The 16,652-nt window shown below is 46.7% G+C and overlaps 1 non-coding gene across 1 annotated transcript; it reads right to left on the minus strand.

Annotated features, from left to right (window-relative positions):
• Positions 1-15,135: 15,135 nt before the first annotated feature.
• Positions 15,136-15,207, minus strand: trnaq-uug (transfer RNA glutamine (anticodon UUG)). Its single transcript has one exon. It is a non-coding gene; the product is annotated as a tRNA-Gln (tRNA).
• Positions 15,208-16,652: the final 1,445 nt, after the last annotated feature.

Genomic DNA, 16,652 nt, shown 5'->3' on the forward strand with positions numbered 1-16,652 from the left:
AGCTCTGACTGTTGGGATGCACATCCATGTGATGGAAGAGCTGTTTTAAACAGGGAATCATTTGACCTCTTGACCTCTGTGGGCAGGTACAGAGGGACGATTCCATCATGAACAATAATATTACTAAACAAATGGGTCTTTAGCTTCTTTCTGAAGGCGTCCTCAGCGTCCTCATGTCCAGTGGGAGAGCGTTCCAGAGTCTAGGAGCTGCAAACTGGAAGGTTCACTCTCCTTCAGTGAGGCTGAATCCCTGTGGTCAGGGAGGATAAGGGACCCCACAGGTATCACTAAAGTGCTTTAGACTGCAAAGCACTCAGCTAATCAAGCTGGGATCAACTGCTGTGGTGATCAAGGTATCATCATATAGAACAAACAAAGAAAACAAAGTTGAGGAAAAGCACACAAAGAAAAAACTATGAACATAAACAGAACATCTTCTACACCAGATGTCACACGGCTCAGTAGACCTCTGGTTTGACCCTTAGCAGGTCCAGTCTCCAGGGTGCCCCCATCATTCTGCTTTTCAGTTGCAGGATATGCAGCAGAATCCCGTCGCTCCTCTGCAGAAGAACATGTGAGAGCCTGCTTGCTCTTCTCTGGCTGGACGTAGGGGAGAGTCTGTTTGCTCTTCTCTGGCTGGACGTAGGGGAGAGTCTGCTTGCTCTTCTCTGGCTGGACGTAGGGGAGAGTCTGTTTGCTCTTCTCTGGCTGGACGTAGGGGAGAGTCTGCTTGCTCTTCTCTGGCTGGACGTAGGGGAGAGTCTGCTTGCTCTTCTCTGGCTGGACGTAGGGGAGAGTCTGCTTGCTCTTCTCTGGCTGGACGTAGGGGAGAGTCTGCTTGCTCTTCTCTGGCTGGACGTAGGGGAGAGTCTGCTCTCTCTTCTCTGGCAGGACGTAGGGGAGAGTCTGTTTGCTCTTCTCTGGCTGGACGTAGGGGAGAGTCTGCTTGCTCTTCTCTGGCTGGACGTAGGGGAGAGTCTGCTTGCTCTTCTCTGGCTGGACGTAGGGGAGAGTCTGTTTGCTCTTCTCTGGCTGGACGTAGGGGAGAGTCTGCTTGCTCTTCTCTGGCAGGACGTAGGGGAGAGTCTTTTTGCTCTTCTCTGGCTGGACGTAGGGGAGAGTCTGCTTGCTCTTCTCTGGCTGGACGTAGGGGAGAGTCTGCTTGCTCTTCTCTGGCTGGACGTAGGGGAGAGTCTGTTTGCTCTTCTCTGGCTGGACGTAGGGGAGAGTCTGCTTGCTCTTCTCTGGCTGGACGTAGGGGAGAGTCTGCTTGCTCTTCTCTGGCTGGACGTAGGGGAGAGTCTGCTTGCTCTTCTCTGGCTGGACGTAGGGGAGAGTCTGCTAGCTCTTCTCTGGCTGGACGTAGGGGAGAGTCTGCTTGCTCTTCTCTGGCTGGACGTAGGGGAGAGTCTGCTTGCTCTTCTCTGGCTGGACGTAGGGGAGAGTCTGCTTGCTCTTCTCTGGCTGGACGTAGGGGAGAGTCTGCTTGCTCTTCTCTGGCTGGACGTAGGGGAGAGTCTGCTTGCTCTTCTCTGGCTGGACGTAGGGGAGAGTCTGCTTGCTCTTCTCTGGCAGGACGTAGGGGAGAGTCTGCTTGCTCTTCTCTGGCTGGACGTAGGGGAGAGTCTTCTTGCTCTTCTCTGGCTGGACGTAGGGGAGAGTCTGCTTGCTCTTCTCTGGCTGGACGTAGGGGAGAGTCTGTTTGCTCTTCTCTGGCTGGACGTAGGGGAGAGTCTGCTTGCTCTTCTCTGGTTGGACGTAGGGGAGAGTCTGTTTGCTCTTCTCTGGCTGGACGTAGGGGAGAGTCTGCTTGCTCTTCAGAAGTTTGCTGGACCTTCACTTGAAAGTTATGATTTTCCTCTTTCAAACAGCTTTTTAAATCATGAAGATTTCCCAGGATTTCCCTCTGAGCACTGCTCCTTTTCTTCTTTTGTGTTCTTACTGCACATAGAAGACTCTGAACTTCACCGTTCAGACTGTCACTCTTTGTGGGGTCCTGGTCCTTCCTTGATTCAAGGTGGGCCAACTCTGCAGTGAAGGTCTCTGTCTCCTGAGATGCAGTAGAAACTCGTCTCCTCAAACATCCATTTTCTGCCTCTCTCTCCTCACTCTGGGACCTCAGCTGTTCAAGAGTCGCCTTCTTCTCAGTGAGTTCTTGTCTCATTTTTTTCTTCTCTGCTTGGATGGAGTTGAGCTCACACTTGAGGTCACACTTCTCCTTGTAAACCATCTTCACCTGAAGCTGAAGATTGTGGAGTTGTGTGTTCAGGTCTCTGATCTGAGTCTGGTTCTCCTCCCTCACAGATTCAAGGTTGCCCACCATGGCAGACATGTTCTCTACCAGCTGATATGCAATAATCTTCTCTTGTCCAAGACTAGAAACCTGTCCCCACAAATTCTGGTTTTCTGTCCATCTCTTGTCACACAGAGACTGAAGCTGATCAAGTGCACTTTTCTTCTCTGTCAGGTCTTCCTCAAGACATTTCATCTCCACCTGTTCTCTCTCCCTCAGAGACTGAACCTGGGTCAGCTCTTTTCTGAGCTCATTGTTCTCTCCATCAACCTTCCTCCCCTCACACTGAAGACTGTGGACTGTTGCGTTCAGATCTTCTATCTGAGTCTGGTTCTTGTCCTGGACCGTTTGGAGGTTGGCCACCACAGCAGTGAGGTTCTGGAGCTCCTGGATTGCTCTTTTATTCTCATGTTCAAGAGTAGAAACTTGTTCCCTCAAATTCAGGTTTTCTGCCTGTGTGTTGTCACACAGAGACTGAAGCTGCTCAAGGGCAGCTTTCTTCTCAGTCAGGTCCTCCTGCTCTGTCAGCCTGAGAGATGGAGGAGCAGGATCACATTGACCAGGATCATTCAGTGGATAAATCCAGCTCCTACTGAGATCCACCAGATCTCTGAATGCTCCAACTACACAATCCAATGGAGTCACAGCCTTCTGTCCTGGGTTGATCTGAAGATCTTGAGCCAGACTAAATCTCCTGGAACTGTCAAGTCTTTAAAGACCAAAACTGCCCCATAAAAGTGGAGTCTGGATTCTTTTCTAGAATGAGACGGCAATGACAGTCCTGCAGAGTGACATCACTGATATGACTGGATGACTTCAGTCACGTGACTGGATGACTTCAGTCACATGACTGGAGGACAGTGTAGATGCCAATGTAGAGGTTGGGGAAATAGTCTCTGAGAATCCAGCTTGAAGCCACGCCCTCCTTGTTCTTCAAAAACCCAAACAGCGACCATCAGTCTCCCTCCAATCCTGTACTTGGGTTCAGTGTTGCTGTTCCATTTTGCAGCAGTAGGTGTCGCTGTGATACCAGGTTCAGTTCAAGATTCCCAACTCCAGCTCATGTTGGTGACCTCAGTACCAGGGTAAAATGGCGCTTCAGTGGATCATGTGATCAACTCATGTGTGTCCTCACTGCTCCACAGGTCTGTCAAATGTTCTGTAAAATAGTTGGACCCAGCAGAGCTGCTAGATTAGGAGCTGATGGAGTCGTTGCAGATACCAGGGTCCAAAGTCCAGCTTGAACCTGGTTTGTGCAGCTCTTTGTCAAGCTAGCAGCCATTCTTGTCACTGCCAAGCTAAAGTGACTTCTGTCAACAAAGGTCAACATACAAAAGGATATTTCTACTGGCAGTTCAAGATTTTGATCAAACTCCTTTTTCAGAGCTGGAACCTTCCTCTGTGTCAGCTTTCTGTTCCCATCTCTATGGTAACGGTCAGTTTTGACCCACGTCTTCAATCAGCTGTCAAATAAACTAAAAACAATTTTCTATCCTCCAAGTTGTTTCCATCTCTTGGTGACCTTGTTAGGCTTCCTTATCCATGGAAATATTGGTTTGAAGATTTAGTTGTGGGCCTCTGGACCTTTTTATAGTCACTAAACCCTCGATTTCAGTTTAAAAAATGGTAAAATGAACCTCAAGAAAATCCTAGAAATGAACCAAAGGTTGTTGTGTTTCCTGACCGTTACTGAGGGTGTTAGAACACATCTCTGACATGGACTGGTTTGATTTAGTATTCATTTTAATATCATTAACTATTGGAACATCCATGGTGTTATGGTCAGTTTAGACCCTCATATATTTACTTCAAGAAAAAGAGAAAGAAGTCTCTTTTTCAGTAACAGAACTTTAATACAAACACAAAATGAAAAGCAGAACAAGCCAGAACCCAAAATGTGGATTTGGAAGGTCAACAAACAACAACCAGTCAAGCAAATCAAACCAACAGAAACCAGTTACTGGTTCAAAACCAGTAAAAAACAAAAACAGAGGAAAAGTCTCTGTGTGTAAGAACATGCATGTATGTGTGTGTGTGTGTGTGTGTGTGTGTGTGTGTGTGTGTGTGTGTGTGTGTGTGTGTGTGTGTGTGTGAAATACTGACCCACTTCTTTTGCCAACATGAGCCCACAGTGGTGGTGTCTCCAAAGAGGTGGAGCTCTGTCCTTCACCTGCTAGGTTCCAGCAGGCAGCTCAGGTCTAGTTTTCTTCACTGAGCCACCATGATGAGTTTCCTCTGAGAAGTTCTTGTCCAATGTCCCCAGTCTGAGACCCCAGCTCCACCCCATGGACAGCCTCCTGGATGATGTCCTCAAGCAGCATCCCTGTTTGTCTCCTGGCTGCAGCTGGATGCCCTCAAAACCCTTAGACAGAGACAACCAGCACTGGCATCATTTTAATGCCACTGTTCAACACTGAATCTGCTGGTTTCCTGTTTTTAGGAGCTGATGGGAGCTGCACAGAGAAGCTCTTTGAGACAGGAACCATTCAGAGCTCCACCCTGCTTCTTCCAGCAGGATCCACAGATCCACCAACACACCAGCTGCCTGATGTCCATAGCCTATGCCAGTATCTTCAGGCGAGAGGCAGGGTTCACCCTGGACAGGTCACCAGTCCATCACAGGTCCAACACATAGAGACAGACAACCATTCACACTCACAGTCACACCTACGGTCAATTTAGAGTATCAATCAGCCTCGTCCCCTCTTGATGTCTTTGGACTGTGGGAGGAAGCTGGAGTACCAGAGAGAACCCACACAGGAACAGGAGAACATGGAGACTCACACAGAAAGATCCTGTGCTGGAGCCGGGACTGGAACCAGGAACCTTCTTGCTGTGAGGAGACAGTGCTGACCACTGCACCACCGTGCAGCCCTGGATGGAACACATTCCCATGAAAATGCTGCTTTTATTGTGAGGCTTGGCCTCCAAATAGTCCACACATTCAACTCTGATGTCATCAGATCAGAAGGTGGCAGTGTTGTGTCTGTTTGTGTGTCTCTGGTCCCTCTTCCTGCCTCTGCTGTCTTCTTTCAGGTCTTCTTGATGGTCCGGCTTCTTCTCCTCCATCGAGGGGTTGCTCTCACCGAGTGGAAGCCTTGTAAACCTGGTGATTCCAAGATGGCTGCTGCGTTCATTCCTCGTTACTGTTATGGTGTTGATTCACTACACGCCCACATTGTTGTGCTGATTAGAGAAAAAGGTTATGTTTCCATCCAAGTGTCCTGCATAACTCTCAGCTAGTAACTTAACATAAGAGGTAACTTGGTGTGCAGAGTAGAAAATACTTGAAGTGGGAAAATACTTGAAGTGGGAAGACTGAGAATACTTCAATATGTGAGCCTGTGTACTTGAGCTTTGGCCTTGTTTCAGTGTCAGGAACCAATCAGAGCAGCCTCCTCCTGACTAAACAGCTCTACTCATCAAGCCCCTGACCCCAGACTCTTCTTGGTGAACTGATCAGAGATCAGATTAGTAGAGAAGCAGTGACACAAAGGGAAACTTCCTCATTCCCTGAACGCAGCTCCATCAAACAGAGCAATGCTAACTGTTCACCTGCAGTGTTGTTCAAGAGGGGTGGAGAGAGCAGGGAGGAAGAGAGGTGGAGAGAAGAGCACGGGGTCTCCATCCAGGGATCTGCTGTTATTTTCTCAGCCCCCCTCCTCCCTTCCTTCCTGCTCACACACTTTGTCACGTGGACACGTGTTATTTGTAAATGGAAAGCTGCCAGAGTTCAACAGGGCTGAGTTTTCTCTCCAGTTTGACGGCCAAATTTGGTCAAATAATTGGAGATGAAGAGGAAGAGAGCTTTGTATCGTCCACGTTTGTGAGGAAGATCTTTTCGTGCCATCACTGAGGAATCGCTCTCTTGATTTCTTTTGTTTTTGAAAGAAAGATATGGTCAGTTCCAAAAATTGGATCATTGTGATTGACAGGACCAGGCTCAGACACAGGACAGAAGCAGGGTTCACGGCAAGGGACGTTGATGTTCTTGTACTCCGAGCAGAGAAACCAAACGGCTGCAAACGTATCCACTAAATCTAGACTATCGGATAAAACTTTCAAAAACTCTCAGAGGCCGAAGAACACAAGACAGGCACGGCTGCATTAACAAGGTAGAGGCTGTGGCAGGAACTGTGCATCAACGGGCTGGAGTGAGCACACAAGGACGAGACAGGAGTGAAGGGTGGATGAGGCGTCATGAAGCCTGTGGACGCCATGACACTGTGTGACTGTCACTGAATACTGACACCTGCTGGACTGTAAACTTCCCTGCAGGCTTGACCGACTGAACTGACACTGATTTGATGACCCGTGAACACAATGAGATCATTGAAGTCTTTGCGTTCATACTGGATCGTTCCATGTCTTTGAACAATGGGCCCATGATGTGAAAGTCTCAGTGAAAGTGATGGGAATGAGGACGCTTGGTTTTTACAATTTTTATTAAAAAAAGAAGTTTTTCCAACGTTTTCAAATCAAGTCTGTTGGGTTTCTTGAAGCGATTTCTCCTGCCGTGGAGCTCCAACAGACGCGCGAACCAGAGGGAGGAAACCACGGCGTTTCACTGCTTTACATTTCGAACCTCACGCCAAGCCGGAGAAGCAGGTCCTGAATCAGTCACGTGGTCGCTGCCGGCTGAAGAGGCTTCGGACGTCACCATATACGTCATCAATACGCGCTTCACAAAACGAGAAGAAGACGCGGGAAGCTTTGAACACAACAAGGAAAGAAGGAGAAGTCCGTGAACCCCCGGCCTCGGTCTTTGTCTCCTGAAGGCTGAGTGGCGCCGGTAGAACCTCAACATGTGCGCCGCGCAGCTGCTGCGGGTGTCGGTCCAGGAGCGGATCCTCGCCGCCGCTGAAGACTTCCTGCTGCAGCTGGGAGAAGGAGACTCAGCGGCTGGAGTCCCGGTGCTGAGAGCGCTGCTCACCGAGCGGCTGGCGGCGGCCGCGGAGCAGATCGTGGCTCTGCTGGAGGAAACCGTGGCGGAGTACGAGCGGGAGAACCGCCGGCAGAGGTTGCTGCTCGATGCCGTGCTGAAGCCCCGAGTCAGGCTGGACAGAGCAGGTGAGTCCCCCAGGGACCTGCTGGGCCCCTCATTCCTGGGTCCTGTTAAGAAGCCCTGCCTTAACAATCAGTAGCAGCGTGTTACCATTGAACTGAACCACAACAACACCTCGCCTGAATGACGTTCACACTGGATCACCAACTGCTGCTAACTTGTGGACCAGAATGTGAACCAGGCTCCTGCTGCATTGTTACCAACATAAAGGGAAGTTTTAGGAACTCAGGAAACAAAGTCGACCTGAAACAATTGGTTTATTTCCTGTTGTTACTGATTTAATTTAAAACCTTCAAAGAAATGCATACAACATGACAATTAACACCTCAACATCAAAACAGTCAGCACACACACACACACACACACACACACACACACACGTGTCAGCAGTCTCTCTGTCTCCTGCAGCAAGTCACATGATATCCAAATGAGTCCCGTCAGAATGAACCAATGTTACAGCAGCTTTAGGGGACAAAATCCAAAGACAAACCTCCTGCAGACACCAGTGAAGCTCTGTTGTTTCATTTCAATGCAGTTTCAGTCCAGATCAGTGAGTCCAGAGCTGCTAGCTTGACAGCTAAACACGGAGCATCACAACACTCAGCAGGACCCTGGCTGGAGTCGTTCTGCCAGCTTGAAGCGACGTCACTCATGCAGCTCTTTGAGTGTCTCAGTGGTTCAGACCTCCAGTGCTCCAACATGAACAGGAACCTTGAAGACCATCAACCATTCATCAACAGCACAGAACAATGAGAAGAGTTTCCACTTCAAAATAAAAGGCCATCACACTGTTACTACTACAATATTACAGTATTAGAGGTTTAGAAAGTTCACCAAATTAAGAGTAAAATGATATCATAGGCATTGACTCAGCTACATGTGGAATACAAATGCAGAGCCAGAAAACCTGGAGAGAACCCACGTAGGAACAGGGAGAACATGCAGACTCACACAGAAAGATCCTGTGCCTGAGCCGGGGCTTGAACCCAGAACCTTGTTGCTGTGAGGTGACAGGTTGAACCACTGCACCACTGTGCCTCCTATAATGGAAACTATACAGGCCTTTTAAAAAGTTATTTTTGTTCCCTGCCCAGCTGGCCTGGGCTGGACCGGCCATTCAAGAATTGTCCCACTTTTCCCAGTGGAGAGGACGTCCCTGGACCCCACACACTGACCAGGACACTGGGAGGCGGCACTCATGCTAATGGTAGCCAGCAAGTGTCTCTGGTCTTGTTGTGTCTGTAATGCGGGCCATTGTGTTCCAACTGAGCAGGAATGTAAAAACATAGAAGATTTTAATAGCTGACGGCTATTTGGTGTTGTTAGAGTGGTTAAACCTCACCTTGTGATTATGAATGGACAAAACCATTCAGCAGAGGGGACCTTTGACCTTTGACCTGGGTGACACAACGTTGATCCAAGCATCTGAAGCCAGCGTTTCTGTTCCCAGTTTGCTGACTGGTCGTCAGTAGCAGGACGTCTCTTTTCATTGAGTTGATTTCTGTTTCTGTCTGTTGCTCCGCTGTTTCAGAGTCAAATGAAGAGATTTCTGATGTTGCTGTTTGTGTCCTGCAGATGTGGAGCAGCTGCTGGTGATTAAAGAAGAGGTTCCCCCTGAGCTGCAGGACCCAGAGCCCCCCCACATTAAAGAGGAGTGGGAGGAGCTCTGGACCAGTGAGGAGGGAGGGCAGCTTCAAGGGCAGCAGGAGGCTGATATCACCACGTTCCCCTTCACTCTGGTCCCTGTGAAGAGTGAAGGGGACGAAGAGAAACCTCAGTTCCCACAGCTTCACCAGAGTCTAACTGAGGAGAACTTGAAAGAAGAGTCTCTGAGCAGCAGCCCAATTCATCCTCTGAAAACAGAAGCTGATGGAGAAGAGTATGGAGGACCAGAACCAGAACCAGCCAGCAAGGTAGATCCAGATCCACTTGTACAACCTGAGACTGATGACCAGATATCAGACTCTTCTGAAGCTGAGACTGAAGTCAGTGAGGATGATTGGGTCAGACCTGATAACACGGCCACCTCAAGGAGGAATTTGCTTCAGAAACTGAGCCCAGGACAGGAAGTGACTCATTGCAGCTCAAAAGAGCAAAGAGTTAAGACTGAAAGAGAATCAGATATCGTCAGGAACGTGAACTTTGGTCCTTCTGAATCTGAGACAGAAGTCAGTGAGGATGAGCGTCCTTTTAGGTGCTCAACATGCAGTAAAGGTTTTAGGAACAGAAGGAGTTTGAATAATCACATGAGAACACACACTGGGGAGAAACCATTCCCATGCTCAGTTTGTGGCAGAAGATTCTCAGAAAAGGGTAATTTGAGAAGACACATGAGAAGACACACTGGAGAGAAACCATTCCCCTGCTCAGTTTGTGGCAAAAGATTCTCAGAAAAGGGAGGTCTGAAAAGACACATGAAAATGCACAATGGGGAGAAACCATTTCCCTGCTCAGTTTGTGGCACAAGATTTTCAGAAAATGGGCATCTGAAAATGCACATGAGAACTCACACAGGGGAGAAGCCATTCCCCTGCTCCATTTGTGGAAAAATGTTCTCTGTTCAAGGATATTTGAAAAGCCACATAAGAACACATACTAGAGAGAAACCATTCCTCTGCTCAATTTGTGGCACAAGATTCTCGGAAAAGAGATATCTGAAAAACCACATGAGGACACACACTGGAGAGAAACCATTCCCCTGCTCAGTTTGTGGAAAAAGATGGTCAGACAGTGGAAATCTGAAAAAACACATGAGAACGCACACTGGGGAGAAACCATTCCCCTGCTCACTTTGTGCTAAAAGATTCTTGATAAAGGCACAACTGAAAAATCACATAAGAACGCACACTGGGGAGAAACCATTCCCCTGCTCAGTTTGTGCTAAAAGATTCTCGGTAAAGGGACACCTGAAAAGACACATGAGAATGCACAGTGGGGAGAAACCATTTTTCCAAACATGACACTGAAGCCATGACAAAAGAGTGGGAGACGCAGGCTGAAAGCCAATAATGAATGTATTTAACTAAAAAAAACACCACGATAAATCAAAAATGGGCCCAGGTGCTTCCAACTAGGAGGAATGAACAGCTCCCCACCCTCCAGATACCTGCTGCAACACAAGAAACATCATGAAAGACACGAGATTCTGCGTGACTTTTCTGTTAAACCTGTGTTGAGAGCTAATTTGCAGTATGCAACCAAACCAGGTTACTTTTGGATGTTGCAAAAATACATCCCTGCAATTCTTCAAAAATAATTAATAATACAAGAACACACATTAGGTTTGTTTTGCACTGGAATTGTCCTTTAAGAGCTTCACAAGCTGGGAGAAGGATTTTAAACGCTACTCTGGATTTTACTGGAGGCCAGTGCAGCGAAGCTAAGATTTGCGTGATGTCTATGCTTTACGCTTTATTTCTATGTGTGCACCTGCATTGTGGACCAGCTGCAGAGTCTTCAACCACTTGTTAGTACAGCCTGATAATAAAGTAAATAAAAATATATGATAATAAAGAGTTACAATAGAGCAGTGACATCACTAGATAATGTCTCTAAGGGGTTTTGGGCCAAGCACAGGAACTTCTGTCTTATCAGAGTTGAACAGTAACAAGTTATAAGTCATCCGGGCCTTCATGTCTGGAATGCATGCTTGTAGATTGGATAACTGTTGGCCTTCATCCAGCTTTATTGATAAATATCATTGAGTATCATCTGTGAAACAATGGAAATGGATGGAGTGTTTTTGAATAATATGACCTAAAGGAAGCATATATAAAGTGAAGAGTATCGGCCCCAGCACTGAACCTTGGGGAACACCGTGTTTAACTTTGGTTTGCATGGAAGATTTATCGTTAATGAGTAGGGTTGGGTTTAAAAAATCGATTTAATCCATTTGAATCAATTTTCCTTTTCATGGTTTGATATCGATTCATAAAACCCACAGATCGATTCCTAACTTGCAGAGAACAGCCTGTGTATCAACTCTGGCAGTCTCGCGTGATCAGCGTGGCAGTTTTAATGGAATGTGATCTCGCGAGAATTTACTACCAGTCAAGCAAACATGGCGGAAGGAAGCACAACCCTGCAGGCACCCCCGGCAAGATTAAAGGCCGATGTTTGGGTGCACTTTGGTTTTAAGGACGGAGAAAACGACGACTTGGGGGGGGGGGGGGGGGGGGGAGCAATATGCAACCTATGCAACGGGATGGTAAAGTACTGTGGGAATATGACAAATCTCCACTTGTCAAGACATCACCCAGCAGAAAACCAGTCGACACGGCTCAAACAACGCAGCCTGGAGCAGGTATAAGATAACCGAGGCTGTCGCAGTTTTATATGCAAAGACATCCGACCTTACAGCGTCGGGGAAACGACAGTTTCCGAGGTCTCATATAAACTTTGGAGCCGCGCTACATTTTGCCGACTTGCAAACACCTAAGTGAAGTGACAATACCAAACATGAACGCAAGCTTAAAACAAAGCATCGAAACTTCGCTTCACTCAGCAGAGAACGTAGCATTGACTTGTGATTGTTGGACGTCAAGAGCAACAGATTCATATCTGACCATTACAGCTCACTACATTAGCGACTGGGTCCTCGCATGCCATGTTCTTCAAACCAGAGCCGTGGAAACCAGCCACACAGCGAGAAAACTCAGTGAACTGTTATTCAGTGCAATAGGCGAGTGGAAGCTTACGAACAAGGTGCCAGCCATCGGAACTGACAATGCAGCAAATATTGTCCGCGCTGCGGAGAGGACGGGCTTGTTGCACATTGGTTGCTTTGCACACCTTCTTAATTTAGCCTCACAAACTGCGCTGAAAATCCCTACAGCTGCACGCTTGCTCGGCAGAGTCAGACGCATCGCTGCATTTTTTCATCGTAGCTCTACGGCGAGCCGCATCCTCAGTGAGAAGCAAAGGGTGCTGGAGCTTCCTGAGCACAAGATGGTGATTGACGTGGTGACACGTTGGAATAGCTCACTGGAGATGCTGGACCGTTTCCTCCAGCAGCAACCAGCCATCTCAGCAGCTCTGCTGTCACCTGAAGTACGCAGAAACGAGAAAGATGTCTGCACGTTGACAGAAGTGGACGAAAGAGTAGCAGAGGATGTGGTCAAAGCCCTTCAGCCACTGAAAGCAGCCACTCTTGCCACGTCTGAGGAAAAATCCCCGACTCTGTCCATCATTGCACCCTTGCATGCACAACTGTTGGAAGAGATGCGCTGTGTCCCCCAGGATTCAACAGTCATCAAAGAGGTCAGGACAGCAGCAGACAACAACCTCAATTCAAGGTAAGCTTAAAAAGTATGTAGGTGAATGCGTGTGCATTCATGCACATTCATTTCCAATTAAATTATATTTAAGTGATCAAATATATCTTTTCAAGGTTCGTGCCTTGAAGGACAGGCTCTATGTTGCTTCAGCGTCAGACCCTCGTTTCAAGGCTCTGCCTTTCTTGTCTGATGAGGCCTGGAACCACACATTCTCCCGACTGGTGACTGAAGCTTCTGTTGTGGCACAGGCGGAGGCATCTAATGTAAGTTATTGACACCAAAAAAAACCTTATTTCCTACAGTTTTTGTACTTTACTGTATTCAACTCAAATTTAATTTGTCTTCATTATTTTAATATTAAGCAGTTGTATTCTGAATTGTGTTCCAAGTGACTTTCCAGATCATTTTCTTGCTATTTTCAAACAGCAAACATCTGCTTTTGGTGGAAAAGAAGAAGCTGTGCCTGATCCCATTGAAGATGTTGCTCCACCAAAGAGACCAAAGGAATCCTCTGCACTGATGTCTCTCCTAGGGTCAGCCTACATGCGGAAAGACACAGTTACACAGAAAACTGTATTTGAAAAGGCCAAGGATGAAATCAAAATATACAGGGAAGTAACACCCATTCCACTCTCTGAGAATCCTCTCAACTGGTGGAGAACACATGCAAAGCAGGATCCCCTATTGGCCCACCAAGCAAAACAGTACCTTTGTGTACCTGGTACCAGTGTCCCGTCCGAGCGGGTTTTTTCCACCACTGGGGATGTTGTGACGGCAAAAAGGAGCTGCCTTACTCCTCAACATGTTGATCAACTCCTTTTCATGCAGAAAAATCTTACTCTCTCCAACAAGTAAGAAAAGGGATGACAGGTCTTGAAGTTTTATGGACTTAGGTTTGTGATTATTGTTCAGAAGTTTACAAGATCTTTTTCATTCGTGTGTCAAGAAAACCCTTTAAGGAGTAATTCAGAGCTGTTTAGACTTGTAAATACTTTTCTTTTTTGCATGAATGAAAAACAAACCAAACCCAAACAGGAAGTTCAGAATGCCTGGAAAACAAGATGGAATGTCACCACTTGTCTGATGGTGTTTTTCAGTTTACATTGTATGTTTCAAATATACAGACCATGTTCCAAAAAATGGAGATATTGGCGCTATTTTAATTTGCCTACATTTATTTGAGTCAACAGATGGCTGTTAATTCTGTTCTGATGCAGTTGTCACAACCATTGTAGTGTTATTGCACAGAAGCTGTGAGACAGTTGTAGCTAAGTGAGTGTCCTGTTTATGTGTGTCATCTTTGGAGATACTTGAATAATATACATTGTATATATACATATACATAATTTACATTGTCTATCTTGTAATTTATTTTAATTTGATTTATATTCATTCATTTTTTTGTGTTGTCAGTCACTTGGTCAGGTTTAAATAAATAAATAAATGGATATCGAATTGAATCGTGAATTGAATTGAATCGGACCTCGGAAAATCGAATCAAATCGATTAGGAAAATCTGAATCGATACTCAGCCCTACTGACTGGTATTTGTTGTTAAACTGGACAGTTTGTCTGTTGAAGCTCTTTAAGTTGATCTGGTTGGACACAAATCCTAGCCACTCAGATGCAGCAGCAGAAGAAGCTGTCATCCACCCTGACAGTCAGAGCATCAAGTCAAGGAAACATCACCATCTTGTAGTTCCAAACCTTCACCTGTCAGATTCAGCTACTTCTTATTGTGGGACTTTAACTTTGAACACAAACAGTGTCTCGACGCACGATGGCCCAAAAACGGCCCGCATCCCGATTGCAGATCAGCACCACACCAGACCCAGGATTGGTCCAGTTCTGATTTTACTTTAGTATTTGGCACCTTCGGATGTTCGGACCGAATCCAGTTAGTTCCACACATTTTCATTTCACCTTGGATTTTGGAGCTTTCGGGTTAAAACCTGTATTTCATGTGTGGGCCACAACCGTCATGTGTGCACCACAGCCGGATCAGGAAGCTTTCAAACGGATCTGGCCCAAAGACTCCTGCTATCTGGGCAGTGTAGATGCCAATGTAGTGGTTGGGGAAATAGTCTCTGAGAATCCAACTTGAAGGTCCTGCTAAGTGTTGTGATGCTCAAATGTTCTGTAAAATAGTTGGACCCTCAGCAGAGATGCTAGATTAGGAGTTGATGGGAGTTGTTGCAGATACCAGGGTCCAAAGTCCAGCTTGAACCTGGTTTGTGCAGTTATTTGTCAAGCTTGCAGCGATTCTTTCCTTTTCACATCGCCGTGTCTCCTGATGACTCAGGACCAGTTGATGTCCATTTACCTGTCATGGTGACAGAGAACTTTCTCCAGCTCAACCAGGACAAAACTGAGGTCTTAATTGAAGGTGGTGGCAGCGTTGTTAGGGCCTGAGCCTCCTCCCAACCAGCCACAGCCAAGTAGCAGGAGTTGGCCATAGAAAAATCCAATTCCTCTTTCAAAGTCCGTCAGAGACCTGCTGGAGGCTCCACCGAGATTTGAACTCGGATCACTGGATTCAAAGTCCAGAGTGCTAACCATTACACCATGGAACCAGTCTAAAAAAAAAGACATGAGTGAGAAAAATTATGGCGCTTATCATGTAGGAGGGACTACAGTGGTTGTCTGGTTTTAATTTTCACAAACATCCATCCATTCATCCATTGTCTTCCGCTCATTCCTGTTAATGGTTGCAGACTCCTTTTTCAGAGCTGGAACCTTCCTCTTGTGTCAGCTTCATGTTCCCATCTCTATGGTAACGGTCAGTTTTGACCCACGTCTTCAATCAGCTGTCAAATAAACTAAAACAATTTTCTATCATGGTTCAGGTTAACAAAATCCTCATCAACTTCTCTGGTCCAATCACATTTATGTTGGCACACAGAGAACAGATCCAGAGTCAGAGCTGAGACTTCAGTCTAACCACCTTAAGCTGGAGGAGAAGAAGCCCTGATTTCTGGGTCTCAGTCTTTTTACTCTCTTGGCTCCACCCACACAGGGCAGGAGAACATCCTCATAGTGAGTCAGTATTTTTCCATGTTTAACCCAATCAGCTCTCAGTGGTTAAGAACAGGTGAGTTAGTGAGTGTGGTTCGTTCTAATCTGATGTCCAAGCTGCAGGGAACAGCAAAGCCAAACAGTACAGAAGCCTTTCAGCATTCATGCAGACTGGAAAGAGGCTGAAATGCTCCCTGCTTCTGGAAGGAGCAGAGATGGAGCCAGAAAAAACACAGAATTTACCCAGACTCTGATTTGAACAAGCAAGAGACTCAAGCTGGTCATGAAGTATGATTGGCTGCCTCTTCGTGATGTCATTCACACACACCTGTATAATCAGGATGTGAGCTGAGGGGGGGGGAGATCGATGAGTCCTGGAGACGTTCAATAATGTCCACAACTTTGGCACCAGGAAGACAGCAGGTGATGGCACCTGGGAGTTCAACAGACCTGATGATTGAACCACCAATCACAAGGATTTCAGCCTCCATTGTAAACAGAGAGTTTAGATGAGAGAGAACCTGCTGTCAGCCTCACCAGTCAGGGCAGTGGCAGAGGCAGCAGAGTTGAATGAAGCAGGACCACCTGGCAGGTCTCAGCTGGAGGTGATGACATCACTGGCCTCAGTCCTCACCAGTGCTCTGCCTAGCAACAGGGACGATGGAGAGAAACCAGTAGTAGCACTCTGAGAGTTGGAGACAGCAGGAGAGAGACCATGACAGAGTCACCCATGGGAAACTGTTGGATCCACTCAGGACAAGCTGGACAGACACAGATCAAAGTCAGAATTGATGATGATGTCATCAGGGCTTTGATGGTGTCTTTATTTGTACCTAGAATTCTGTCTTTGATGTCAGGAGGACATGAAAGAAACACAACTGAGGAAAGAAGAGGAGAACATTCAGCTTCATTGGAAACACTTGAACTGTTGAACAGTAGAATTTGTTTGAAACAGTTTACAACACTGAGTGACAGGATTGAAGAGGGAAGAGTTTTCTACTTT

The sequence above is a fragment of the Aulostomus chinensis genome, chromosome 1 (assembly GCF_037954235.1).
Source record: "Aulostomus chinensis isolate RoL2024-O1b breed Wild chromosome 1, RoL_Achi_v1.0, whole genome shotgun sequence".
Taxonomy (NCBI): Eukaryota; Metazoa; Chordata; class Actinopteri; order Syngnathiformes; family Aulostomidae; genus Aulostomus; species Aulostomus chinensis.